Source organism: Danio rerio, chromosome 22 (assembly GCF_052040795.2).
Source record: "Danio rerio strain M-AB ecotype USA chromosome 22, GRCz13ab, whole genome shotgun sequence".
NCBI classification, from domain to species: Eukaryota; Metazoa; Chordata; class Actinopteri; order Cypriniformes; family Danionidae; genus Danio; species Danio rerio.
The window spans coordinates 18764172-18791799 of NC_141042.1; the positions used below are offsets into that span (position 1 = coordinate 18764172).

The 27628-nt window shown below is 37.6% G+C and overlaps 1 long non-coding RNA gene across 1 annotated transcript in view; it reads left to right on the plus strand.

Moving 5' to 3' along the window:
• LOC110438274 (uncharacterized) overlaps positions 1 to 27628 on the plus strand; it is a 49062-nt gene that overhangs the window by 3294 nt on the left and 18140 nt on the right. Inside the window, exons 2-3 of the long non-coding RNA XR_015521882.1 lie at positions 618 to 676; positions 21595 to 22660. This is a non-coding gene — a long non-coding RNA (uncharacterized LOC110438274). The remainder of the gene's footprint in view (positions 1 to 617; positions 677 to 21594; positions 22661 to 27628) is intronic.

Sequence of the window (27628 nt, forward strand, 5' to 3'; positions counted from 1 at the left end):
TTTCTGTTTGAGGATTGCATTGGTACCCCCCCTAAATGCTCACTATATATAATTCTCAAAATATAATTAGCAAATATTTAGAGTACATTTATGGGGGGAAGGCATTGTCATTTCCTTGAACTCCCTGGATTGCTTTCAGAGACTCTCAAGGGTTTGTGGTCTCCTGGTTGGAAAATCTGGACAGATTTTTAAACTGGCATCTCACAAATCTCCAGTGCTTTTTAGTGGTTATGTAAGACGATTTATCTGGGGTGCTATTGTATAATAAGCTTTTCTATATCTATTTTTGAACATGTTTTATTCTTTTTGAGTCCTGCATAATTTGACTGTCATTATGTTCTGAACCATCATGCATAACAAATAATGTGATGTCTAATCTGAATTCAGGCTGCATTTTAAAATTGAAAAGCAGCTATTTATAGCTTCGCTTAATTGTATCTGATGGTCATTCACAGAGCACCACAAAGATGTAAGATTAGCAAAATTAAGTCACAAATTTAAATAAAAAAAAAAAACAACAGCATCATGTTGAATTATCCTAAAACAGCCAAAGTTATGCTAAAATACTCAGATTTCAGTGTATATGCTCACTAAGATGTGTTATTCTGTTTTTACAGGAAAATGAGACTGTGGGAGAAATCAGTGATAAAACACAACCCAAATGACCACAGATTAGGTGAGTAATTTGGCATTGTGATTTGCTCTCAATAGGACCTTGACTTTCATTGTGCATGAGGTTGCATTTTTAACTGCAAACCATGTAACAGGTTCTCTCACCATTGCTGCATATTTAACTTCTATAGAAGTATGTTTGTTTACATCATTTATGGGCAAATATTACCATGCATATGTAAATAATAATAATAAATTATGTCTATAATAACCATATATTTTAACAAGAATAAAATATTGTTGTGGTTAATGTTCAAATTTCAAGTTAGGTCTGTTTTTTGTAGTCAAAATATTGAAGTGTTAATATCAAGGTTACATTTTTGTTGAGATATTGTGGTTGAACTGGCATTCGCGTGACATCAAAACGGGTTTCTTTTTTCCCCAAAAAATGCTGGATGGCAAACATAGGAGGGATTACTATGGCAACAGCGTTTGCCCTTGCTCATTGGTGGTAAGGAGTAAAGCAGACTTATGTCACATGACTCCAGTCAGAGCTGTATCCTGCAAGGCATTGGCTTACATGTTTATTTCAAAGCTGAAATTTGTGTTTATGTGTTACCCAGGAAAAAGCAGGCAGAGTCTGGGCTGCACTTGTATTTTGTATTGTCTCCAATGTTTATTTTGGATTCATTTTAACATGTCTGTTTTTATTTTTAAATGACATATTTTTTATTTGATCAACTACTACTACAAATAGTCGATAAAGTAAAAATATGTATGGTTGAAATTAGGCTCTAATTAAATATTTATGTTACTTTGATCACAGTTGATTTTATCGCCGTTTTGAACCACACCAAGTGCGATGAGCATCTTTACGACCCTGACAGTACAGCGTTTTACTCATTCACTCACTCTCTGATCCAATTTGTTTCCACACTGTTGCCGGACAAGAGATGGGGAGGCCGTTTGTGTGATCTATATTTTAATTCTTTTGTTCAGAGCCTTATCCCTTTAAAATATTGCAGGAGTCCTGGCGGTGTGTGTGTGTGTGTGTGTGTGTGTGTGTGTATATAAGGTGTGCTCATGTGGAAAGGCTATGAGGGTGGTTCAGTCCTTCACCTTCCTAATTCCCTTCTTTCTCTCCTCCACCACCCCCCTCTCCTCCACCTAAAGCCCTCTCTCTAACCCTCTTCAGACTCACACCCTCTCTCTTTCTCTCCCTTCACAATCTCAAGTCAGAGTTCAATGGCACTTTTTTCATTCTGTCTTTTTTTCTAGCCCCCCCCCCTCCTCTCCCCAACTCTAGTGGGTTTTGCGAGATGGGGGGCAGGTACCTTCCCTCCCCCATGTGAACTTTAGCTGCAATTCTCCAGGCACACATGCATTGTGAAACACAGATTGAAAAAGAAATGAGCACTTTTTTTCTCTTTCTCTCTCTCCTCTTGCCTTAACACAGAATTCTCAAACTCACCCACTCTCTCCCACGCAGTGTATTCAGTGCGCCACACAAGAAAGTAGCCTCGTTTTATGGCACTCTTGTGCAGGCAGTGTGGCGTAAGTCAGTCAGAACGCAGTCCATATAAGTACTAGAGTTCATTTAATTTCCCGTTGTGTCATACAACGGAAAAAAATGTAATATATAGACCAGAGTCTTTGTACTTTTCGAGTACTTCCTTGAGATCTCTGCCCTTGAGAAAGAGATAACTATTTTGTAGTATCTATTGCATCTCAACGGGATGTTTTAAGGTTTTAAGGCCCTGAACAGGATTTCACGAATTCTCTGAATAAAATGTGCAAACAATGTACCATTATTTGTAATAGCTTGTGATTAGAGTAGTACCAAGCTCAGTCCTGCAAATTCAGCTCTACCTTGCTTAACATACATGTCTGTAAATTTATAGTATGTCTTGTAAGTCATTAATTAGCTGGCCCGGGTCTATTAAATTGTTGTTAAGAAGCTAGCCTATGCAGAAGAGTGGGCCTCCAGTAGCAGAATTGTACACAGTTTCTTATCTAACCCAAAACCTATAGTATAGTAGCTCTAATGTTGAGCTTAATTTGTATCCTTAAAGAATTCATTCATTCATTCATTCATTCATTCATTCATTATTCTTTGGCTAAGTCTCTTTATTCATTGGAGTTCACCACAGTGGAATGAACCGTCAATTTATCACCATATGTTTTACACAGCGGATGCCCTTCCAGCTGCAACCCAGTACTCTGAAACACAGACAGTGTTAACCACTGAGCCCCTGTGTTGCCCCACCTTTAAAGCACTACAATGACACTATCACACTATTGTAGCCCTAAATGTCCAGGATTTGCGCAGTTTCTCTGAGAATACAAGAAACCATGTTGCTAACCTTAAAACATTTTTTACACTGAGCCTTGTTATATATTTTGGGGTGATAAACCCTTATCCTACTCACATTTCACCTGTCAGTACCCTTATAGTAGGTGTGGTGTATGCTGGGAAGTAGCAACTGACGTCATGTTATGCTGTATGCCAGAGTTTTATATTGATATCTCCTATAAAGACAAAAACTGTATAAAGCTGCCACTAGGGCAGTACCTTTTGAAAAATGTGCAATGTAGATATTAGTATCTACATTGTAAAATAAAGCAGCTGGGGTGCCGAAAAAAAAGTAAAATAAGGCCGTCAAATTACTGACAATCACTGTAAAATTACAAATGTTAAAGTACAGACATTTACTGTAAAATAATGGCCATTAAATTACAGACATTTACCGTGAAATAATGGTTGTTAAAGTACAAATATTTACTGATAAACAACGGCCATTAAAATACAGACAATTACAGTAAAATAACGATTGTTAAAGTACAGACATTTACCGAAAAATAATAGCCGTTAAATTACAGACATTTCCTATAAAATAACAGACGTTAAATTACAAAAAATTACCGTAAAATAACGGACATAAAAGTACTGAAATTTCCATTAAATAACTGTGGTTATTTTACGGTAAATGTCTGTTATTTAATGGCCGTTAATTTATGGTAAACCCCAGCTGCCATAAAAAAAAATTAAATAACAGATTTTTTACAGTGTACATGATAAAAATTAGCCCTGTAAAAGTTTCTGTACCTTTTTTTCCTGCATGTTAACATGCTTATGGTAAAAAGGGGTGGACGGTTGAATTAAAAGAAAAGGCCTACAACTATAACAACCAAACAATGTAGCAGTATTGTTAGAATCACTTACAGAATGATTTTTCTTCACAGATGATAAACAATAAAGTAAAATAAAATCAATCAGATTATACTCTTTGAAGTGCATTTGAAGAACCAATCAACAAACTGCTAGTGGTGATAATAAACAGAATCATAGTGCACTTTTAAAGGTGCCTTAAAATGAAAATCTGCATATAACTAAGCATAACTGAAAAATAAGAGTTCAGTACATGAAATTGACCATTGTTCATCATTGCTTCCTCACTCTCATTAAAATCCCATGAGTGTAAAATCCTGGTAAAAAGCATGAATTATGCACACATCCAGAGGAATTTGATTGGCCACAACCTTTGCTAATAAGATTACAACATTCATTCATTCATTCATTTTCTTTTCGGCTTAGTCCCTTTATTATTCTGGGGTCGCCACAACGGAATGAACCGCCAACTTATCCAGCATATGTTTTATGCAGAGGATGCCATTCCAGCTGCAGCCATCATTGGGAAACACTCACACGCTCTCATTCACACACATACACTATGGACAATTTATTTATTTATTTATTTATTTTTACCTTACCCAATTCAGCTGTACCGCATGTCTTTGGACTTGTGAGGGAAACCGGAACACCCAGAGGAAACCCATGTGAACATGGGGAGAACATGCAAACTCCACACAGAAATGCTAACTAACCCAGCCAAGGCTCGAACCAGAGACATTCTTGGTGTGAGGTGACAGCACTACCTACTGCGCCACCGTATCACCCGAGATTACAACGTCTATACAACAATTATATGTAATTTTAGGTTTAATACATGTTATATTTTCTGTGTATGTGGGACTCTTATTTTGAACATGAGACTGCCATTATATCGCTCTTAGGTAATCCAACCAGACATTTAATCACAGCTTGTCAACGAAACGCAAAATTCAGAAAATACAAATTCTAAAAATATTTAGAACCCCAAACAAATTTAGAAAAATTTGGGAAATTTTTTGCACTTAACATAGGTCACATACCATACCATGTAGATATCAGAGAATAATTTAAACATAATGTATCAGTGCATTCTATGGCACCTTTAAAGACATAAATATAATTATAGATTGCTGAAATGTGCGATCTTTATAGTTATCATTTTTGGTGTGAACAGGCCTAGTGAGTGCAAAATGAGTCTCTTTTTCCCAGGCTTGTAAGCCAGAAAAACAGTCTGTGACATTGGCCTAGTTCTAGATCACGATCACCCAGAGGAAGAATTGAATTGAGGAATCAGAGACAGAGGATCAGAGGAGACTTAGCACCCTGTGGCTATGAGCCCCTCACTCCGTACAAGCTAACCTCCTTTCACCCTCATCCAGGGCTGTTCCTTCCTCTTCGCCAACCCGGACGAGCCCCCCTTTTGTAGAGGAACTCAATATAACACACCCAAGGTTCGATAGTTCAATGGAAGGCAGACTTTTCGAAATGATGCACGTAGGAGAGAGAAGAGGCAGCATATATAAACAAATTTTCCGTGACACGCACACACGAAAATCTATAGATTCCTCGAGATGTTCTGTCTGTTGACTTGCACCATTACCATTTGTAAATGCCATGGAAGATTGCGCTGTTAGTGGAATGCTTTGAAAATGTATCAGGAATTATTGATATTCAGTTAGAACATGTATGCCGCACACGAACAGAAGCATTGTAATCAAATGTTTATGGGTAAACTCGGGTTGGAAAAAAGCAGGAAATTTGGCTTTTGCTTCAGATCAGGGATGTACAGTCTTGTTCTTTGGGATCTACCTTATGACAAAGGTTAGTTTGGCTTAAACACACATGAACTGACTAGTTAAGATCTTCAGAATTGTTTAATGAATATAGACAAGTGCATTTGAGTAGGACTGGAACTGAACTTTACAGGTAAATGGATCTCTGGGACCAGGATTGTGCTGCTTTAGATGAAATCCAGACCAATTATTATTGGTAATACTTCAACCTAAACGTCCGTTGGTAATTACTTACTTACTTACTCCCAGGGCCATTTATATTGAAGTTGATATTTAGCTGCACCAAATTGGTATTTCGTAAAATCTACTTTTTTAGGTGGGTTGTTAACCCAATGCTCAATCTCCAACCTGGAGGACCAGAACATACACACTTACACTACGGACAATTAAGCATACCCAATTCACCTACAGCACATGTCTTTGGACTGTGGGGGAAATCAGAGCACCCGGAGGACACCCACACGAACATGGGGAGAACATGCCAGAAATGCCAACTGACTCAGTCGGGGGTAGAACCAGTGAGGCCCTATCTGTTGGCGCTGAAACAATAGCTCTTAAAAGCTTAGTGTCCATAACATTTTTGGTTTTGAAATAAATAGATAGATGCATCAAATAGATCACAATCAGCATTAAAGGCCTATCAGGCCATTTTTGAGTGAAGATGGCATCCTAGTATCCACTATGGTTGGATGGACTTTTCTAAAGCCTAGAACACCTTTGCAACCACTTAGCAATGCCTCCCCTGAACGTTTAGCAAGTACTGGGAAAATGATCAAGCCAGCTTTAATATTGTGGCAGGGTTAACGTTAGCATAGGCAAACATCACACATTTATCTTATAAAGCATATCAATCAAGTTTAATATCCAGATGAGGGTGCGATCTAGTGCGATCTCGGCCGATAAATGATATTATATTGATACGCAATAGAATTTTTATCAATAATATTGATAAGCTCTGGACTTTTTAAATTTATATTAATCTAAGAGCCAATCACACAGTAGAAATGTGCAACCATTGGAATATAAAAGTGTGCTGATATTAGAGATGTATCGAATTTTTTCGGCTACCAAAAAAATTATCGGCCAAAATTTATGCCATTTAATGGACTCAATTTTTTTGTGGCTTCAGTGATTGATCGGGTGCTCATTTAAATCTGGAAGCAACAACTTATATCGAAATATATATAATTATCAGTCAATATGGAAAATAATTATCAACCAGCCCTAGTGTGATCTGATAGTACTGGTTAAGCTTGCTTTACAATCTCGTGTTCATCACCAGAACAACTCTGGATCATAAACTTTGAGTCCTTTTTTTTGTCATGAATTCTGGCTGAAAGTTTCTAAGCGACTCTTTATTTAGAGATTTATGCAGTAGTTTTCTCAGGCTTGCTAAGCGTTGCATGGAATGCTGTGAACCAAACCAAATTGTAGACATATAACTCATGGTAGTTTTCATTTGTTTGAAAGCCCCTGGTCTACAAAAAAAAATCTTTACAGATTGAAATTCATATACAGGGCTCGATAGTGCGCTTTGTAAGTTCATTTGAATTATACCCCCTGCATTATACGCCTTGATAGGAAATAAATCTCTTTAAATGAATGCGCTTGAGGGGGCTGCGCTAAAGGGAGGGTTTTGTTAGTAGCGCTAGCATATGCTAACATAAATTAAAGCCTATATTTCTCTGTAGGAAACTGATTGATGTTTGTTACCGTTTAAAAGCTAAAAAAACGACAGTTTCTCACAGAGGATTGCTTAAAGTGGCTACTGTGTGCTGGCGACGTCCAAAGCGGGTGCAGAAAATGTCTGATTTTCTCAAGAATAGAAAAGCTAGCCAAGCTGAGTAAGGCCTCTGTGACATTGCCATGCAAAACAGTGCTTCAATAGTGAAGTGTATTTATGAAGATGAGGGTGGTGGTGGTGGTGGGGGGCGACGAGAGCAGGAGGGCGGTTTAGCGGGGGACGTTATGAAAAGGCAGCAGGCTGCGAAGTGAATGGGACCGTCGGGGAGGGGGGAGGTAGGGTCCGCGCCTCCATTGGTTCAATGCAACGGCCAGAGCAGCTGTGAAAGGAGGTCTCCCCTTTTTCCCACGACCCAGCAATGGGGCAAAACACTGGCCCGAGTCTGCCAGGGTCAAGTCACTTTGCTAATATATACACTGGGCTTGTGTACGCGGACAATGCATACACACAACTCATTTATTTGGTGTGTGCACACAGACGGACCCGCACTCATGTGTACACACAGCCACCTTCAGACTGGGGAGAGACGGGGTGGGCAGCGAGAAAAGACCCTGACTCTAATTTCGGTCACTTCAGGGCCATTGTCTAGTTCTAGACCAAGAGACCTACATGCTGCAAATTAAGGCTAACCAGGACATGGTGGACTCTCTCTCTCACTCTCACACACACGCAGGCAAACACCTGCTTCCTATATACTGACATATTGTTTTTTAGTCGGATATATATATATTAGGTTTAAATGAACTGATATATTGATATTAGGAGGGATTGACTGAATATTGGGGTACACATTTTCAGATGGATGGATTGATATTTAGATAGATTTAAAAGTGTGTAAATGTACTTAGTCCCTTTATTAATACGGGGTCACCACAGTGGAATGAACCACCTAAATGTATTTATATATATTTAATTTATTAGGTTTAAATAAACTGATATATATTTTGATGGATTGACTGAATATTGGGGTACAAATATTCGGATGGATGGATGGATGGATGGATGAATGGATGGATGGATTGATATTCAGATTGATCAAAAGTGTGTAAATGTATTTATATATATATTTAATTTATTATGTTTAAATAAACTGATATATATTTTGATGGACTGACTGAATATTGGGATGCATGCACAAATATTCAGATAAGTGGATGGATAGATAGATAGATAGATAGATAGATAGATAGATAGATAGATAGATAGATAGATAGATAGATAGATAGATAGATAGATAGATAGATAGATAGATAGATAGATAGATAGATAGATAGATAGATAGATAGATAGATAGATAGATAGATAGATTCAGAGAGTTGATCAAAAGGATGTCATTTTATTTATATATTAATTTGTTAGATTTAATTGAACTTATATATTGATATTTTGATAGACTGACTGGATATCGGGATGCATATACAAATATTCAATTTATTAGATTGAAATGAACTGATATATAGATATTTGGATGGATTTATTGAATATTGGAATGACATATTCGGATGGATGGATGGATGGATGGATGGATGGATGGATGGATGGACGGATATTCAGATAGATTAATTAAAAGTATGTAAATGTAGTTAAATATATTTAATTTATTAGGTTAAAATGAACTAATACATAGATAATTGGATGAATTGACTGAATATTGGAATGAGATAGATAGATAGATAGATAGATAGATAGAGATAGATAGATAGATAGATAGATAGATAGATAGATAGATAGATAGATAGATAGATAGATAGATAGATAGATAGATAGAGAGAGAGAGAGATAGATAGATAGATAGATAGATAGATAGATAGATAGATAGATAGATAGATAGATAGATAGAGAGAGAGAGAGAGATAGATAGATAGATAGATAGATAGATAGATAGATAGATAGATAGAGATAGATAGATAGATAGATAGATAGATAGATAGATAGATAGATAGATAGATAGATAGATAGATAGATAGATAGATAGATAGATAGATAGAGAGATAGATAGATAGATAGATAGATAGATAGATAGATAGATAGATAGATAGATAGATAGATAGATAGATAAGTAGATAGATAGATAGATAGATAGATAGATGTGTTAAAATACAAATTGTAGAGTAAGAATACATTGCTAAAACAAAATAAAACAGTTTTATTGCACTTCTTTGTTGGTATATATTATGCTTCTGTTGAAACGCCTATAAAATGCTTTTTATTTTTAATTGCATGTTTGTTTTTCCACCTTTTTTAGAGCTCACCTGCCTGAATACACGTTTACGGCCCTATATGTGCAGTCTATTAGCGAATATGAACCCTGCGTCTCTCCCGGCCTCGTCTTCAATAGAAGGTGCCATCTTGTTAAAGGCGTATTACAAACTCCACCACTGTGTCACGCTCTTTCTGTCTCTCCCCACCCACCTTGTGCCGTTTACACTCCTTTATGGTACATTTGTCCTGCAATAAGCCCCATTCTTTTGATAAACAAGCACAGGCGCTGGCATCGCCTCTCTCCTCCTGCCTCCCTCTTCTATTCAGAGGCTCCTGGAGTACAGCAAGACAAAGAAGAGACTCACTTAATTAGCTGAGCGAGAAGATGCATTGGGGCAATCAAGCCAGCACAATGAGGGAAACCTACAGCATGTTAATTCGGCGTGGGGTTGTAGCGAGCTTCCCGGGGCCCAGAATAGCCTTTTGTTTAGCGCCTGGCTGGCGTAATAGATCAGATGCACTTCAATTAAAGCGAAAGTATTCCGAGCCTCTGTTCGAGGATGTGCGGATGCATGTTTTCTTTGTTTGCTTAAAGATCCTGTTGGTTCGATGTTAGTTTAAGCATCTGGTCAGCCTGATGAAGCTGTTTGATGAAACTTCCTACATTTTGTATTTTATTGATTTATTTGGTTTTGGTTTGGGTAAATTGTGAACATTTGTTTTATTCTATAAGTTCTAAGAATTTTTTTTTTTGTTTTCAAATTTAGAATTAAAACATTTAAAGCATTTTTTTGTAATGAAAATGACAATTGATCAGGGTTCCAGCAAATATCGATTTCTTAATTATTCTAAAGTAAAACCATTGGTCTTGTGTCTGGTAAAAAATGCATATAAACCTGTCGGTAAGCATGAAACGTTGCTTTTTTATGACAAAAAATAAATTATGACTTTTGAATTTTAGTTAACAAAAAATTTTGACATGAAGACAACATTTTTATTCCTAAATTGTATGTAATGTCATCAGTAGTTTACAGAATTATTAAACACACACATAGCTATATACATTTTATTACTTTACTATTATATAGTATTGCAAATTTTTAATCATTAAAAATTTTTGAAAATGGCATAAAATCAAAGACAATATCTGTTACCACCATTAATGCTACTTATTATTATTTTGGTTTGTATAACTTTGTTTATAAAGCATGCAAACACTAGAAATGTGTTTATTCATCATCCAGCTGCTTAAACTGCTCAAGTGGGTCAACATTACTATTACTGTAGGTGTGTCCCAAATAGGCATGGGACGATAACCGTTTTTCAAAGTATTCTGTGCTTTGGAAAAGTCAAAGTTTTAAAACCGACAACATTTTCTGCTATACCGTTCTTACAGTATATGTACGAGTTTTTATTTTATGTTTTATTCATTCATTTTTTTAGGACAAGGGATCTCCAGCAGAAAAGATATCCAAAGATTCTGTTTAAATGGTAAAGAAATCTGTAGGTGCCGTAAAAACCATGATTTTTTTTTATCCAAGTTTATCATACTGTCAGAATCTTATATCGGCCCTTGTCAAATAGGCATGGGCCGGTATATGATTTTGATGTTATGACTACTTTGGGTGACGCGGTGACGCAATAGGTAGCACGTTCACCTCACAGCATGAAGGTTGCTAGTTCAAGCCTCGGCTGAGTCAGTTGGCATTTCTGTGTGGAGTTTGCATGTTCTCCCCATGTTCCCGTGGATTTCCTTTGCGTCCTCCTGTTTTCCCCCACAAGCCAAAAGACGTGTGGTACAGGTGAATTGGGTATGCTAATATTTACCGAAGTGTATGAGTGTGTGTGTGGGTGTGAATGAGTGTGCATGGATGTTTCCCAGTGATGGGTTGCGACTGGAAGGGCACCCGCTGCATAAAAAATATGCTGGATAAGTCATTCGGCTGTGGTGACCCCAGATTAATAAAGGGACTAAGCCGAAAAGAAAAAGGAATGAATGAATGATTACCTCGGACAAATATATCATGTTTTTTTTAAAGGAAAATATAATTAACTTTGTTGATAAATGTATGGATAAATTAAGCAAATTCCACTGTCATTCCCTATGTGCAACATCTATTAGACGTCAAGCAAGATTTTTTAAAGCAAAACTGAAATTAGTGGTGTTCTCTGATTCATTATGTATCAAAATATGCAAATGCTTTGTAGAAATCTTGATGTTCATTGCACTTTATAAGTTGTAGCTCATTTCGCAAAAAAAGAATTGCTGCATTTTTTCTCATCATATGTTCTAGTTTCAGAAAATCTAGTTTCTGTTTTCATTTACACTGTTAAAGCAACCTTTGTTACATTCAGTTTTATGATGAGATTAGCTGTATTCGAGCAATCAAAAGTTTCCAGTGTGTCGTTACCTTCCAAGTAGGATGTTTGTTGTGCTCTACTGTCTCCTCTTTATAAATCTATTTCTGCTCATTCATCATTCATCTACTCATTTGTTTGAGGGCGGAGTTTATGGCCTATAATGCAACTCAACTGTGGGGTTGATCTAATGGTTTTGGCTTCTCAAAATCTCTCAAACAATTTATTTTTCTGGACTGAAACAACTTTTAATGTATGATGTATGATTGAATTATTGTATTTTCAAACCTAACTAAATTGCACAGGATCAAATCTAAATTGTTTATAGGCACCGATAACCTTGTGGGCAGTTCGCAACAAATAGCGCCATTGCACTTTGGGCATCCGAATTTAAGTCTTGCCGTTCTTACAGACCTTTCCTGAACTTATCCCCCCTTTTTTTAAAGTTACTTTGTTGGAAAAAAATACATTTGAAATTAAACCTGATACTGGCATTTACTAGCAAGATTTTGTAAAGCAAAACTCAAACTAGTGGCTTTAGTAAATACTCTATACAAATATTCAAGTCTCTCTCATTCGTAAGCCGAGGTCACACTGCACTTCTCACCTCATAGACTTCGATTAATAGGCATGTGAATGTGGCAGACTGGAAACACAAGCTTAAATGAAAAGTTTTGCAAAATCGCCTAACGTGATTGCATGAGAACAATAGAAGATCAAAACATGACCGCCAATCATGTATGGAAGTTTTAAATATAGAGCAGTTGCATGCTTTTTTAATGTTTAATCCTGCCCTTTTTTGCAGTTCTGTACCTCAAACTTTCGCTCAAACACCTGCAACAAAGTCAGCTTTATTGTCAATTCAACCACATGACATACAGAGAACTGTAATTGTGTTACTCTCAGACCAGAGGAGCTTTGATCAAAATGTGCGAGCGCTTGTTAAAAGGTTTTCGTAAATGGCGTTAATTGCATAATGTAAGTCCTAACTAATTTCAGATGATAATAAAAAAAACTATATATATATATTATATATATAATAAATATTACCTGCCTAGCAGGCACAGGACATCAACATAATATCAGATTGAAGTTGTACCCCAACGTCATGGGACATTGCATTTTGTTTGGAAATAAAAATTGGGTTGACGTCAGAACCCAACGTCAGACTGACATCAATGTCCAATGTCTGCTAGACATTGCATTTTGATTACTTTCGAATACAACCTAAAAACAACTAAGTAACTAATGATGTTATAGTTGACATTGATATTACCAATATGACGTCTATCAGACGTTGGAATTTAGTTGCCATACCTGACGAATAAATGTCACTATATGATTTAAATATGACGTTAGTTTAAGATGTGCGCTCGACGTTGGATTTTGGTCACTTTCCAACATGAATATCAACGTCTAATGATGTTACAGCTTGACAATGTGTGGTTGTAACCAATATGACGTCTATCAGACGTTAGATTATGGTTGCCATAGATGATGAATAAATGTCGGCATTTGACATTAATATGATGTTGATTTTAGATGTTGGCTCGATGGTAGATTTTGGTCACTTTCCAACACAACCTAAAATCAGCCAATTATCAACGTCATTTGACGTCATTATTGGATGTCAAAATAACATTGTCCTTACATGCTGGTGACCGAAATCTAACCTAATATTAACGTCCTATGATGTTGTGTGTGTGCAGGATGTAAAATATGAAACATTGGTAGTGGCTAATGGAGGTCCAAGTTAACAAATAAACATTCCTAATACATCGCCAAACACGTCGCAACATTTTGCGTTTATAAAAATTTTACGGAATTTTACATCTAGTTTCACTCACACTATCAAAGAAACCTTTGTTACATTTCTGTTTTGTGGCGAGATTAGCTCAATTTGAAGGATCATCGCTGTGTTTCCCATGCGACTTAATGTACGATGTTGCGTTGCGCTCCACTGTCGCCTCTTTCCGTAAATCTATTTCTGCTCAATTGAGTGGGAGGTGTGATTGTGTTTGGGTCGAGTGGGGGGGCTTCTGTTACAGTGGCACCCCGAGGCAGTTACTTTCATGGAGACAGATAAGCTCACCGTGAAAATCCCTCTCTCTCTCCTCCACTACGAGTACCACCCTAGCTTTCCCTTCCTCATTCTGGAGAGTTCTTTAACCTTGATGAGTGAGATGAAGGGGTCAGAGAGGATAGACAAGTGACTGCGCTATGTTACAGTGTATGTATAGAAAAAAACCCACCCCTCCTCCTTGTCAGGATCAATACGGCTAACAGAGAGCTGGGCTAGTCAGACATTGAAGGTGGTGGTGGGTGTAGGAAGGCTCTACTGAGGGCCATAAAGAGTCTTAAGTGCGCCTGGTTGCTAGCGCCTCTGCTTTCCACTGTCTTTACACATAGCAGTCACATAGTCTCGCCCTGTTGATACCAGATTTGTGAGATTTAACATGCTCCGCAGTCTGAGTTTTCAGTCCATGTATGTTTCTTTTGGCTCTGGCCTACTTGACAAGATCTGGTTTCGTGATCTACTTTTTTGAGAGACTGCCTCAAGGGTGCTTTTGTTTCGGTTAACTTATGTTTTTCGTTCTGTCTTGCACTTAATGAGAGAAAATGTGTCATAGAAGATGTTGTTGTGTAAAGTATAATACTGTATAGAAACCCATAAATGTTTGACATTGATGCTGACTTATTTTCTTCAGTGGCACTTGGATCTGGAAACATAGACCATGTTGTTGCTGCAAATGGGGAACAGTATTTCATGCTTTTAAGAGTCATTCAGGAAACTGGTGAAAGTTTTGAGTGGTAGTTGGTGGTAAACGATGCTTTTTGCTTGGTTGAGGGTGTTGTCATGACATTCAGGTGATTAACAAATGACCCCTTGTTTAAAGGATTAAATATAAAGAAGAAAACGATAAAGTTATAAATAATTCTCATAAATTGTATATGGGTGCTCCGGTTTCCCCCACAATTTCAAAGACATATGCTATAGGTGAATTGGGTAAGCTAAATTGTCCACAGTGTGTGAATGTGGGAGTGTATAGGTGTTTCCCACTGATGGGTTGCAGATGGAAGGGCTTCCGCTGCGTAAAACATATGCTGGATAAGTTGGCAGTTCATTCCGCTGTGGCGACCCCAGATTAATAAAGGGAGTAAGCTGAAAACTAATTAATTTATTTTATATTATTATTATTATTTATTACATGGAATAAAATAATTTATAACATTTTATAATAATAATAATAATAATAAATATAGAAAGTTGTGTAATATATAAGAAGTTTTAAGTATGTAGTATTTTTTAGCAATTATGTTTTGATAGCTTCTTAGCATATTTAATTATAGCATCAAAACTAATGTTTATTATTAATATTATTTTAAACATTTATTTATTTCTTTATTAATTTCATTTTATATATATGCAACTGGTATGCTAAAAAATATCACTTGAATGAATAAATATTTTCAGAAAAAAAGAAAAAGTATTGGAATAATAGTAATAATTGTTTATTTTTTTATATTTATTGCATGAAATGTGTATAAGAATTTATGTAATTTTAATAAAAAAATTAATGAGTATTTTAAAAAGTGTTTGTAGATGATGCTTTAAGTGCGCATGCAGGATTTTAATATTGTATGTATTGTAATATGCAATAATTTGGCTATATAAAAATGATCATTAAAACAAAAGTGATATTTTTTTAGGGATACCCAGATCCATTCACGTGATTGAAAATCAGGCCTGATTACGCAGTTTCAGACTCTTATCAGAATCGGACGTTACCTCCCGAACAGGACTCAAATATGTATTCACATTATTTTTTAACACCTCAGTAGTTATGCGGTGACAGAGTTAGACCTCTTTCTTGACTTCACACAGAAACAGCAACGCGTACAGCATGACATTACTTTGTTACAGAGATGCTATTTGTTAGATGCTGGTAAAGTAGAAAACGGAAGCAGCTTGAAGTGAAAAATCGCAAGTATTTCTGCGGTCTGGAGGTATTTTAAAGTGGATGATGACCACATTGCTATAGCAAACTGTGAGATATGTAAACTTGGGATTGACTGCTGGGTATATTAAGTATTTTTATATTAGATTTTTTTTATATATTTACTTGCACTAAAGTCCAAAAGTGAAGAATTGGTGTTATTTATTACTTGATTGTTCAAGCTACATCACAGATGTAATCTGTTTGTAAACAGAGTTCTTGAATGTTAAAATAAGGTGAATTAAATAAAAATTAAGGAATGTCCTGGATCTGTTTCTTTACTCTTTCTTCTTTTTTTTACGTATTAAAGAAGAATCGGATCGGGTTTCGGTATTGGTAAATACTCAAGATCAAATGACTCTGACTTGGACTCAAGGGCAAAAAAACCTGATCGGGACAACCCTAATATTATTAATATTATTATTTTTATACATTTTTACTTCTTTATTTATTTTTTAAGTAGTGTATATTCTATACATTTTTTTATATGTAATAAAGCAGTGTACTGTACAATCAGCCACTCGATATCATAAAAAACCCTCTTCTGAATAATACAGAACTATTGAAGGATGCCATCATATTTTCTCAACAAGCTAGCTAACTGTACATTGTCCCTTATTAGCTATCATTATCAGTCCCCACTAATCCTGCAGTCCTCTCCCTCTCTCAGGTGGTTGAGATGTTCACTCCCTCACTCGGCTTAGGTAATTGAGTTGAGTGGGAAGTTAACCACCCATCTCAATAGCAGGGAATCCTGGCGCCCCTCCTTTCTCAGGAGGGTCACATTGTCCAGCCCCTCTCCCACCGGTGTAATCCTTTCTACTGGGACAAAGGGCCACAGAGGTACATTAACCCACCAGCCAGTGAGGCCTCTGACCCGAGCGGCAGAGCCGCGTTCATCCGGCCCGGGTGTAACAGCTACCGGCACTCGGCACTTCAAAGCCCAGAGTTGAGCTCGTGTGTGCTGTTACTTATTCATGCGGGCCTGGGAGACAGTCCACGGAGATGAAACGGCAGTGGCGAGGAGACCCACTGATGTGCAGAGTGGAACAGCTCCCCTGTGGTCTCAGTAAGGAGTTAGAAAAGCCAGAGCCGACGCTGGTTGGTGCTGTGATCTATGTCGCAGCGCTGAGGGGATATCTGGCCCCTACATCAAACATCTTGTCCCAATAATGCGGCCTGTTATCAGAGCGAGAGATGCCCACAGCTTGGCTTTAGCCGACTGTGTGCTGTACTGTGATCTGCCGGAGCTTGTGATGTGGAGATTATGTCGGACAGAACGACGACGTGTGAATTGAATAGACTGCAGAAGAACGAAATTGCAGTGTTGTTGATCTTAAAGCACTTAATATGAAACAGAATGATTGTTTTCAAACTGGTCTCCTGAGTCAAGCCTCATCTTGCTATTGGTGGGTTAAATGGGTAGACACGCCCCTGCTTTTATAGCATTGGTTGTGCTGTTGCTATGAGACTGCTCAAACAAATAGAGGAGTTTTGACTAAAGTCCGGCTTACATGTGTGATTTTTAGCCACAATCAAAAGGTTATTATAGTTAACGAAAATGAACGAAAAGCGAAAACTAGAATTTAAAATCATTTTTGTTTACTGAAATAAAATAAAAACAAGAACTAACTAAAACTGTATTGTGTACACAACTAGCTGAAATTAACTAAAATTATAGCAAAAACGTCCTTCGTTTTCGTCTTTGTGAATGTATTTAATACAGACTGTAAGCCTTTTAGAAGTAAATCTATTTACTTCGCGCTGCCAGACCTCAGAGTCTGTAATCCTAATGCCATTGGCCAGATCAAGCCGGTCCTCCTCCAGTCATCCTCACTGTTGATCCCGCAACAACAACAACAAGTGGACATGACAGCAGCAATGTGACAACATTAAATACAACCCGTACAGTGACCTAAAAGTAGTGCTCTTGATCTGATCACAAACGAATCATTCTTTTTAACCGGATCTTCAAAGTAAACAATTAGAACTGAATCATTTGAAGTGATTCGCGCCTCCAGTAAGCACTTTTATCCATAAACTACTTACCCCCTCTTTTCCCGAGTTATTCAGTTATTAGAACAGTACACTGAGATCAGATTTGAGAGCCAGTAAGCTGATAATACTGCACATGCGTGGTTCAGCAGGTGAACCAAACACACAGTACACGACAGCCTGATTTGACTGAAGTAAACTTGAACAATAGCAGTGCGGGTAAACCAAGGGCTTAAATGAGAGGATCTGGCGAAAGTAAGTTTATTTCAAAACAGATAGTCGTAATGGAATTTAAATAAGTGAATCGTGCTTCAGTTGGGTTGCAAAACGTTATTGTAAGAAACTTTTCAGATAGTAGTAATGCTTTAACTGGCTTAAATTATGATTGCTGACTATATCATTTTGGTATGTTAAGTCCAAACATGGGAGGATCTATTTCGTGTTAAAGATTCAAACTCATCAGCAGAATAGCCTAGTGGTTAGCGTGCCGGCATATGGTGCAGTAAAAAAAACTAATCAAATATTTGCCACAATTTGGTTGTCTGAGCAAATTTGGAAAATCCTAAAAATACACTTTCCCACACTGTGACTTCAGCTGTTACAAGAAATGGGAGTTATGGTCATACAGTCATCATATCAAGATTTATTTTTATAGACTATCAGTTATCAATTTCCAAATGTAAAGCATTATGGGTTACTGTATCCTACCAAATTATATTTAACAGTATTTAAAACACAAAAAGGATAAAAAAAATAAAAAAAACTCAACTCAACTTTGCTCATCATTTCTGTTGAACTGTTGTTTTAAGTTTTTCCCTGCACTTTTATTTAAGTACAGTTGAAGTAATAATTATTAGCACCCACCCCTTTAAAGCAAGGAAATTTTCGGAGTATGTCTGAAAATATTTTTTATTTTGTAGAAAGTCTTGTTTCTTTTATTTTGGCTAGAACAAAAGCAGTTTTTAATAAAAAATAAAAAAAAACATTTTATAGTTAAAATTATTAGCCCCTTAAAGCTAACTTTTTTTTTGATAGTCTACAGGACAAACCATCGTTATACAATAACTTGCCTAATTACCCTAACCTGCATAGTTAACCTAACCTAGTTAACCTTTTAAGCTGTATAGAAGTGTCTGGAAAAATGTCTTGTCAAATATTATTTACGGTCATCATGGCAAAGATAAATTAAATCAGTTATTAGAGGTGAGTTATTAAAACTATTATGTTTAGAAATGTGTTGAAAAAATAAACGGGGGCTAATAATTTAGACTTCAACTGTATATAAACCTATGTATACATTTCAATGAACAAAATGTGTATCAAATTCTTCTTCTCTCTCCATGGGCTGCTCTAAACGCAGGGGGTGTGTCCTTAGCAGGGCCGCGCCCCCACTGCCCTGCCGTCAGTCAAAGACGGAAGAGGAGGTAAGGTTGCCATGGGAACAAATGGTCTGTGTTAACCAGGAGGGAAACAAACAGTAGTGTTTCATAAAGTAGTGTTCTTGAAAAGCAGGCTTGGTGTTGGGCAGAAGATGCCTTGAAACTATGGCTCCTTTGAAATGGGATTGTGTATTTTTGTTTAAGGGCAAAACTGGTGCCATTTAGTTGTGTGTACTGATGCTTTATTTCAAGTGTGTTGTTGTGAGAATGTGGAGTGATCATAGATTTTGCCGAGATCTTCTTAAGCCTCTGCAACGTAGCATAGGAACTCACAAGGGCAGATTGATTGGCCTTGCTGTTGTAAAAGTGAAAGGCAAGGCTTTGGTATCTTTTTCTTTAGCAAAAAATCGTTTTTTGTCAAATACAGTCCTTGGATTCTTTAGCTTTTCACAAGTATTGCACATCTGTAAAATATTTAGAGCTCATGTTAAACTGTGTACAAGATACAGTGGAGATTGAAGAACATGTTTTTAGCAAACAAGAATTAAGAACTTCCTTTTATTTTTTTGAATGCATCATGATACACATCTTCCTTATATGAGATGTATTGACTTTAATTACTGATTAAAATATGTGTACATCGATGCTAATTCTTAGCACACAAAGGCAAAGCTTTTCTGCAAGCCACATTTTTAGCATTAGATGGGAACTTAGGTTATTATTTGAGAATCAAAAAGTCCAACACAAATCAGAATATGATCTCAAGAGTAGGATCTCAATGTCTTTGGTGGACCCTGGCCAGCATATTTAGATGGTTTAACCTGATATCTGCAATATTTTGCTTGCTGAACTATATTGCACAGTTGTCAGATCTTCTTTTTCGGCTTTTCCCTTCCCTTCTCCTCCTTTCTGTCTTGCTCCCCACGTGGACACCGAGATAGGGAAGCTGTACATCTCGCGGTAGTTGGATGTCAGTGGCGTACCTGATCTCGTTCATGAGGCGACTGCAGCAGTGCCCTCCCTCTTTCGCTCTCTCGTATTCTCTCACGCTCTCTCTTGTAAGCTCCCTGAATAAATTTTTTTTTATCCATCGCCACACAGTTTCATTGTTCCCCTGTGCTTTGTAACTATGGCAGGCATGAAATGCACCTAAACGCAGAAAGCAGCTTCCCAGCCCCAACCTTCAAACCCGTTCCCTCCGCCTCTTCTCCCCGTCCCCCCTTCAATAATATTTATAGTGCAATCTTTTTCTCACCCCCATCTTCTTTTTAGGGATTCTTTTTCTTTTTCACAAGTCCAATGCCATGCCCCGGCCCCCACCGATTCCCCCTTTTTTTTGCCCCATCCCTCTCCCTTCGAGCTGACAGATACACTGTTCTCTCTTTCTTCGCCTTTCACCTCCCTCCACCCGTCCTGCCGGTCCGGCACAATGCCGACGCTTTCTCCCGCGGCCGGCCGAACGCTGCCCTGAACTAACAATATCAGCGAGGCTGTCTCAATGCCAGGGAGCCCCATTGTGTGCTGCCAGAGGGGTGTTAACACCCATGTCTGGACCCAATGAATAGTATTATTGTGTCTGAGACATGCAGCTCGCCCCCTCGGTAGCACCCTGCCCCCCAACTCTGAAGTGGTCCCCCATTTTTCAGCACTTAACTCACTTTAGACCAACGTCATTTTTGTCGAGGTGAAACTTTCAGCTTGAAGTTTCTTTTAAAAGAAATATAGATTTAAGGTTATACCAATTATCAAGTTCCCACAATCAACTAAAATTGTCATGTTTCTACCGCCCAAAAAATTGCAGAAAATCCTAAAGATTGAACTTTGAGTGAAATATCTTTAAAGATGCGAACTTACAGGAAATTAATTAGTCAAGTTTGTTTTTCATCTTTTAAATGCACAATCCATAAAGTCATGTCCTACTGAACTAATCTGCATGGCAATTGGATTCTGATATCATTTACATAATTTTAGGAAAAGCTAAAAGGAAAACAAGAAAACATTGTCATCGTCTGTGAGGTTTACAAGTACTGTAGCTTACTTAGCGCTTGTGTAAAGTCCCGGTTTTGTCCGCTGAATGGGGGAAGCATCAGCATAGGGGCTCTAAGTGCACTTGGCAGACAGTTTCTTTCAGCCTGACATGCTTAACTCAAAAAATCTCCTGCCTCAGCCTTTTTTTCATTCCAAGGTTACAAAGTTCACATTACTAACTGAGAGCAGATGCCAAAACATTCACCTTGCACATCTCCCTGATCAAAGCTGCGGATTGACATTTGCAATGGGCAAAACGCTGAAAGTTAAGCTAAACTTGTTTTCTCTCTCTCCCTCACTGTTGTTTTGGCAGGAGTCGGAAGACGAGCAGAGAGTGGGAGTAGCGATAGTGGTGGAGGAGTGAACCCGGAGCAGGTGAACACAGCTGCGGACCGCCATGGGCTCTCTTCCATCGGTCCCGACTCTCCGTCTTCAGGTCTCTGAGAGACGGCAGGGGCCAGCCAGGGAGCGTCGGAGTGGGCAGGAGAGGCAGCTCGCTTTCCCCGCCGGCTACCGACTCCTCAGCAGCGAGGAGGGAGAGAAATCAATACTGAGGAGAGATGCTGCCAGGGGTCGCCCAACGCTGCCTCCAGCCATGGAGCCATGGGAGCTCGTGTGTTCAGCTTTCTCTCTCTCAGCCCATTCTCAGTCAACTAGCATCAGCTAAAGAGAGGGCCAACAGCCTTGACGCTCTTCATGCAACGCCGAGTGTGTGTGTATGCGTGTGTGGTTCTGCCAGAGGGCCTTTCCAGGCTCAGCATCACTTGATAAAACTTTGCCTGCTGGAGAATGAGTAGAAAAAGAATGTCAAAGGTCTTTTTTTCCCCCGTCTTTGATTCCTTTTTCGCCATGAGTGCACATTCCCCCTGACTGTTGTAATGAGTGCTTGACGGAGATCTCTTTTACGCTAAATCAAGAGGCCTTCTTTTTTTAGTGGTCCTCCTCCTAAGCATGCACAAAGTGCTCTACACCTGATGGGCCAGGATGAGAGAGCAGTATGAATCCTTTTTCACCTTTTCCACAATGGTTTTTACATGATTTTCTTTTTTTTTTTTTGATGGCAGTCACTATTCGAGTGGCCTGGAGAAGGACTTGGCTTTGATTTGTAGGTGAAGGGCTTGGCACTTACTCTCCCTGGGCACTTCGCAACGGCTTTCACCCTTGACCGTGGCACTTGATGGGTATTAATAATGTTGCGGACCAATGGAGGACACAGTGAGATGGAGCTTGTGCACAAGTTCTACAAAAGTTGCTCCTGCATGACCAGAGATCCAATTGGATGTGGACAACTGAAAATGCAACTTTAACAAGATGCTAACATTTTTATAACTGGATAGTTCCAGTATTCTTGGATGCCCAACGAGAACCAGTTAAATTTGGTAAGGAAATATTTTACTAATCTTCTATGCATGAGTTAATTAACGTCAGCTTAACGCTCCGTTCTAGCTGCCGGGATGTCTTGTTTGAAGGTCCTGATTTGTATTATGTAAAACAAACGAAGTGCCAGACGATTATAAGATACCCGCCATCCCGTCTAGCCTCCGCTGGGCAGCGCCTTCGACAAAATGGCCGACGATGCTTGCCAGCTGTCTCCCTGCCAAGATGGCGGCACCTTAAACGCTGCCCATCTGCCTAATCAAGGGCCCGTATGCAGATTCCAGATAATTGCATTTGCATATGCTTATTTCGCTTAACCGTTATTTGGTAGGATCAGTAATTCACACCGCCTTTGAACAGGCTGGGCATATGTGCTCGCTTCCTTTATCACTTGTATCCTTTTACAGTCTGCCCGTCTTCATGTTAAGCTGTAGTAGTGCTCTGTCATTCGAAATGGGAGAAAAATATGGCGTTAACACACACAAAGCATCTGATGCCGGTGCCATCTGTGACATCTGTGACTGGGTAGTCGAGCTACGTAAATCCCTCACTCGCAGGGCCCGGTTCCAGACAGCCTCCCATAATGACCTCATTAGCATGCACAGCACTCCTCACCGTAGGCCCTGGTGCACTGCTGTGCCGTGGGACCCGACAATCCGCGCCCTTCACACAAACGCTCGCCGGGCAACATTGTGTTCCTCCTTACAATACAAAACTTCACACTTGTTTTATTACAATCATGTCAGCGGAGCTGAAGATCTGAAAGGAGCTTAGGCAGTTAGCCTGCCTGCTTGGGGAGATGTCTGTGTACAATGTGTGTTGGTTTTTAGCGAGGGTGATGAAGAGGTTGTTGAATTGATTCAGATTTGACCAATTTTAGTCATTTAAATTTTTTGTGGGAAAACATCTCCCTTTGTAGTAGTCATTATTGAGTATAGAGCTGTGCGATTAATCGAAATTGAATCGCAATTGCGATTTGAAACGTTGCGATTATCTGATCGCAAGAGGCTGCGATATGAAAAATGTGTTATTTAATTTTTCCCACCCAGAGCAAATACGTGCATGGCGTGTGTGTGTGTGACAGTTTTCCTAGCCAATTGAGTGCGCTCACTTTCATTCTGCCCAATCAGAATTGCGCAACGAACTACGTGGAACACCCACAAAAACAACAAAAACAAACAAACAGGAAAGCGCGGACGAGTGGGATGATGGCGTCTGCCGCTTTAGAAGCATTAATAGATTCATTAATATCAAAGAAAAACAGGACATCGGTAATATGGGAATATTTTGGATTCAACGTCAAAGTATATTCAAGTTAAATGTTTTGATAACATTTGTATTTCGCGTGCATTTACTGCTCGCAATGCAGGTATGTGCGTCATCTGGAGTGACTGACTATAATGTAATGTACTAAACAAATATAATTTGTCAATTCATTTTTAACAGTTATATATATATACATTAGTTGCAGAATTTTAAAGCAGTTTAACGATTTAAATGCTTCTTATTGGCTGTTTCATCATTCAATGTGACTATACGCATGACTTCATGGAGAGCTTACGACCTTACTAACTACGGTTTGCTTTAAGAACATGTTAACAAATTTAGTTACAAACTAGCTAGTAGTTACGAAGCCCCTAGTGTCGACTTTACCTTCCAGTTTAAGAAAGAACTTACAAACCCACCAAGGAGATAACTAATGGCAAGCGCACTACCTCACAAAAGACACTGTGCCTTTGAATGCAGTGACCAAAGAGGGATTTTAAAAAAAAACCAGGAGGATAAGAGATACACTTCCGTCTTTCTGCCTTTTTTAGCCATTTTGGAGTACCACAACAGTACGTTTAACATCAAGATATTTTGTGTAGTATCTAGTATAGTTATTTAGTTTTAGACAATAAAAGACTATACAGAAAGGCTCTTATCAGCCATAGAAGTTTGCTGAGTGTTTTGTTTGTTTATAATTGTTTTTTTAATGTATAATAAGCTACACTATCTCCCTAATTTGAGTTCAACTTGTTTACAGAAAGATAAGCTCAAATTATTTGTGCTTACTGTTACCTTTTTTAACTAACACTCATTTTTAGCAGAAAGAAGCTATGATACAGATTATTCAGCTGAATCTTGACTACAAAATTAAATCGCAATATCTGTCAAAAAAATTTTATTGGATATTTTCCCCAGATCGCACAGCCCTAACTGAGTACATGCATTCGAGGCTCAGAAGATACATTAATGTGTATTTAGTTTAATGTGCAGATTAGTTGTACAAAAAATGCATGACGCAAACTAGTGATGCAAGATTATCAGTCAAATCATTATTTGCTAATAAATGCCTCTTTTCAATGTTTTTATTTACAGACGGTTAAGAGAAAAAAAAAGTTTAATAGTTATCTCTGCTTGTTGATCTGCTGTGTTCTGCTTGTGTTCGCTGTAGGCCATAAGGTCAGCAGGGGGCTCAACCTGCGGTCTGTGGGGGTCCTAACACCCCAGTATAGTGAAGGGGACACTATACTATTCAGATGAGACGTTAAACCAAGGTTCCGAATCTCTGTGGTCGTTAAAAATCTCAGGATGTCCTTCAAAAAAAGAGTAGGGGTTTAACCAAATTTGCCCACTGGCCTCTGTCCATCATGGCCTCCTTACCATCAACGATGTTGACTAGTTTCTGCACCTTGCAATTTTAGGTTTTCATTATATTGTAACACACTGAAATTAAGTTGGGTTGGCCAGAGCTGTGCTGTGATAGCAATATATATATCGTAAAGACGGTTTAAGAATCTCCCCTTTAAAACATGACAAAGAATCTCAAATATTTGTTTTGGGCGGCTATTATGGACATTTGAGCAACTTTACACTTAATTTAAATATTAAATATTTAGATTAATAAATATGCTTATTGTACAGCTTTAGATGTAGCTCATCTCATAAGATTTTAAGGCCAAAATAACCATTCGCCTTTCTGTTTTTCAATCTAGCTTTGCCCTTGTAAATCTAGCATGTTGGATGCTAGTGATGCTAACGGTGCCGTTAGTCATCAAGAATAACATTTGTGCTTCATAGGTGTGATATGTAATTTGGGAGGGGTGATTCTGTTGGAATTGGAGCAGTTAAATTTAGGGGTTGGTTTGGTTTGGGGGGGGGGGGTCTGCTCATGCGTCTGTCTGGACAAGTTGATGTCTAAAACGCATATTAGCAGCGGAGTGGTACGTCTGGGTCAGTCCGTCTGCATTCGTTCCATATTTGCATATTTACAACAGCTGGGGAGCCCATATGTTTCAGCCAGACCCAGACAAAATAATATATAGCCTGACATGCTAACAATGCTACCACACCCCATGGTCCCCCTAAACAAATACACACATACACACACTGCAAATCTTGTGCCCTTCGAGATCTCTATGCAACACAAATATAACCCCCTCCCACCTGGAGAAACCAAAAAGCTTTTATGCTAATCGCAGCGTTAGCCATGCGTGTGAGTACACAAGCGCAATTATGCATAATTCAGCACAAAGCTTGGCAGGGAAGCTGAGTACAGTAAATCCTGTTAGTAGCAACGTAAAGGCGGGAAAGAGAAGGAGGGAACAGAGGGGCGAGTGTTACGCCCTTTAGGTGCCAGAATAAAGGCCACGTTTTCACCACAACCCAGCGATATGTTAACCTCTCATCCCATATCGTTCAGTTGTGGAGGGCGGTGTGCGATTTGTTCATATTAGCTTTGTCCTTTCTGTGTGGAGATTAAAAGACAATCAGGCTCAGATTAAAAGATTAGCTACCCAAATTTGAATTCTATAATCGTTTATGTGTTTGACAATTGTTTATGGAAACAAATAGATTATATTACAAATATTACATTTTAGTTGATGGCTAATAAACAATGAAAAAATACTAACTTTTATTTTATTCTATTTTATTTTATTTTAAGCGTTTTATTTCCTTGATAAAACTGGAAATAAACCAAAAGAAAGTTATTTTGTTTATTATTATTATTATTGTTATATTATTATTTTTATTATTATTTATTTATTTTTTATATCAGAGGTGCCTTTGATTATGTTAGGTAAGGGCTATCAAGAATTGTTTTTATTTATAACATGAAACCATATTTATTTTTATTTGTTTTGTTTTGATTAATTTATTCATGAAGAATTTCAGTTAAATTATTAGAGCTGCCTTTTGTTATTTCATTTAAAAGCTACCAAGCTTAAGTTGCATGATATTACAATATAAAGCCAGATTTTGTTTTATATTTAGAAGCTTTCATGTAAATGATTAGAGCTGGTTTTAATTACTTTATTTAAGAGCTACCAAGCTTCAGTTGTTCTTATGGTACATAACCTTATTTTATTTTGTTTTATATTATTTTATTTTATTTTATCAAATGGCTTTCAGGTTAAATATTAAACCTTTTTAAAACTATTATTATTTTTTCATACTTTTACAAGTATTTTTTACTTGAGCTGTATACATGAAACTAGGTATTTATTTGATTTAATTTTACTCATAAAGCTTTCATGTAAATCTCTAACTAAAATACAACATAAATCACAATATTTTCTTTTGTTAAATTGAAGCTTTTAGGTTAAATATTAAACATTTTTAAATGTATTTTTTTTTGTTAGAGGTACCTAGCTTCAGTTGTTCTTACAGTACGTAGCCTTCCTTTGTTTTATTTTATTTTATCAAATAGAAACTTTTAGGTCAAATATTAAACCTTTTTAAAATTATTATTTTTTATACTTTTGCAAGTATTTTAACTTGTGTTGTATATACAAAACTAGATACTTATGTGATTTAATTTTACTCATAAAGGCTTTTGTGAACATTTTTACATTATTGTATGTAAGAACTACCATGCTTGAGTTAAAAATACAACATAATGTTAAATTTTATTTTATTTTATTAAATGGAAGCTTTTAGGTTAAACATTAAAACTTTTTAACGTTTAAAAAACGTTTTAAATGTAT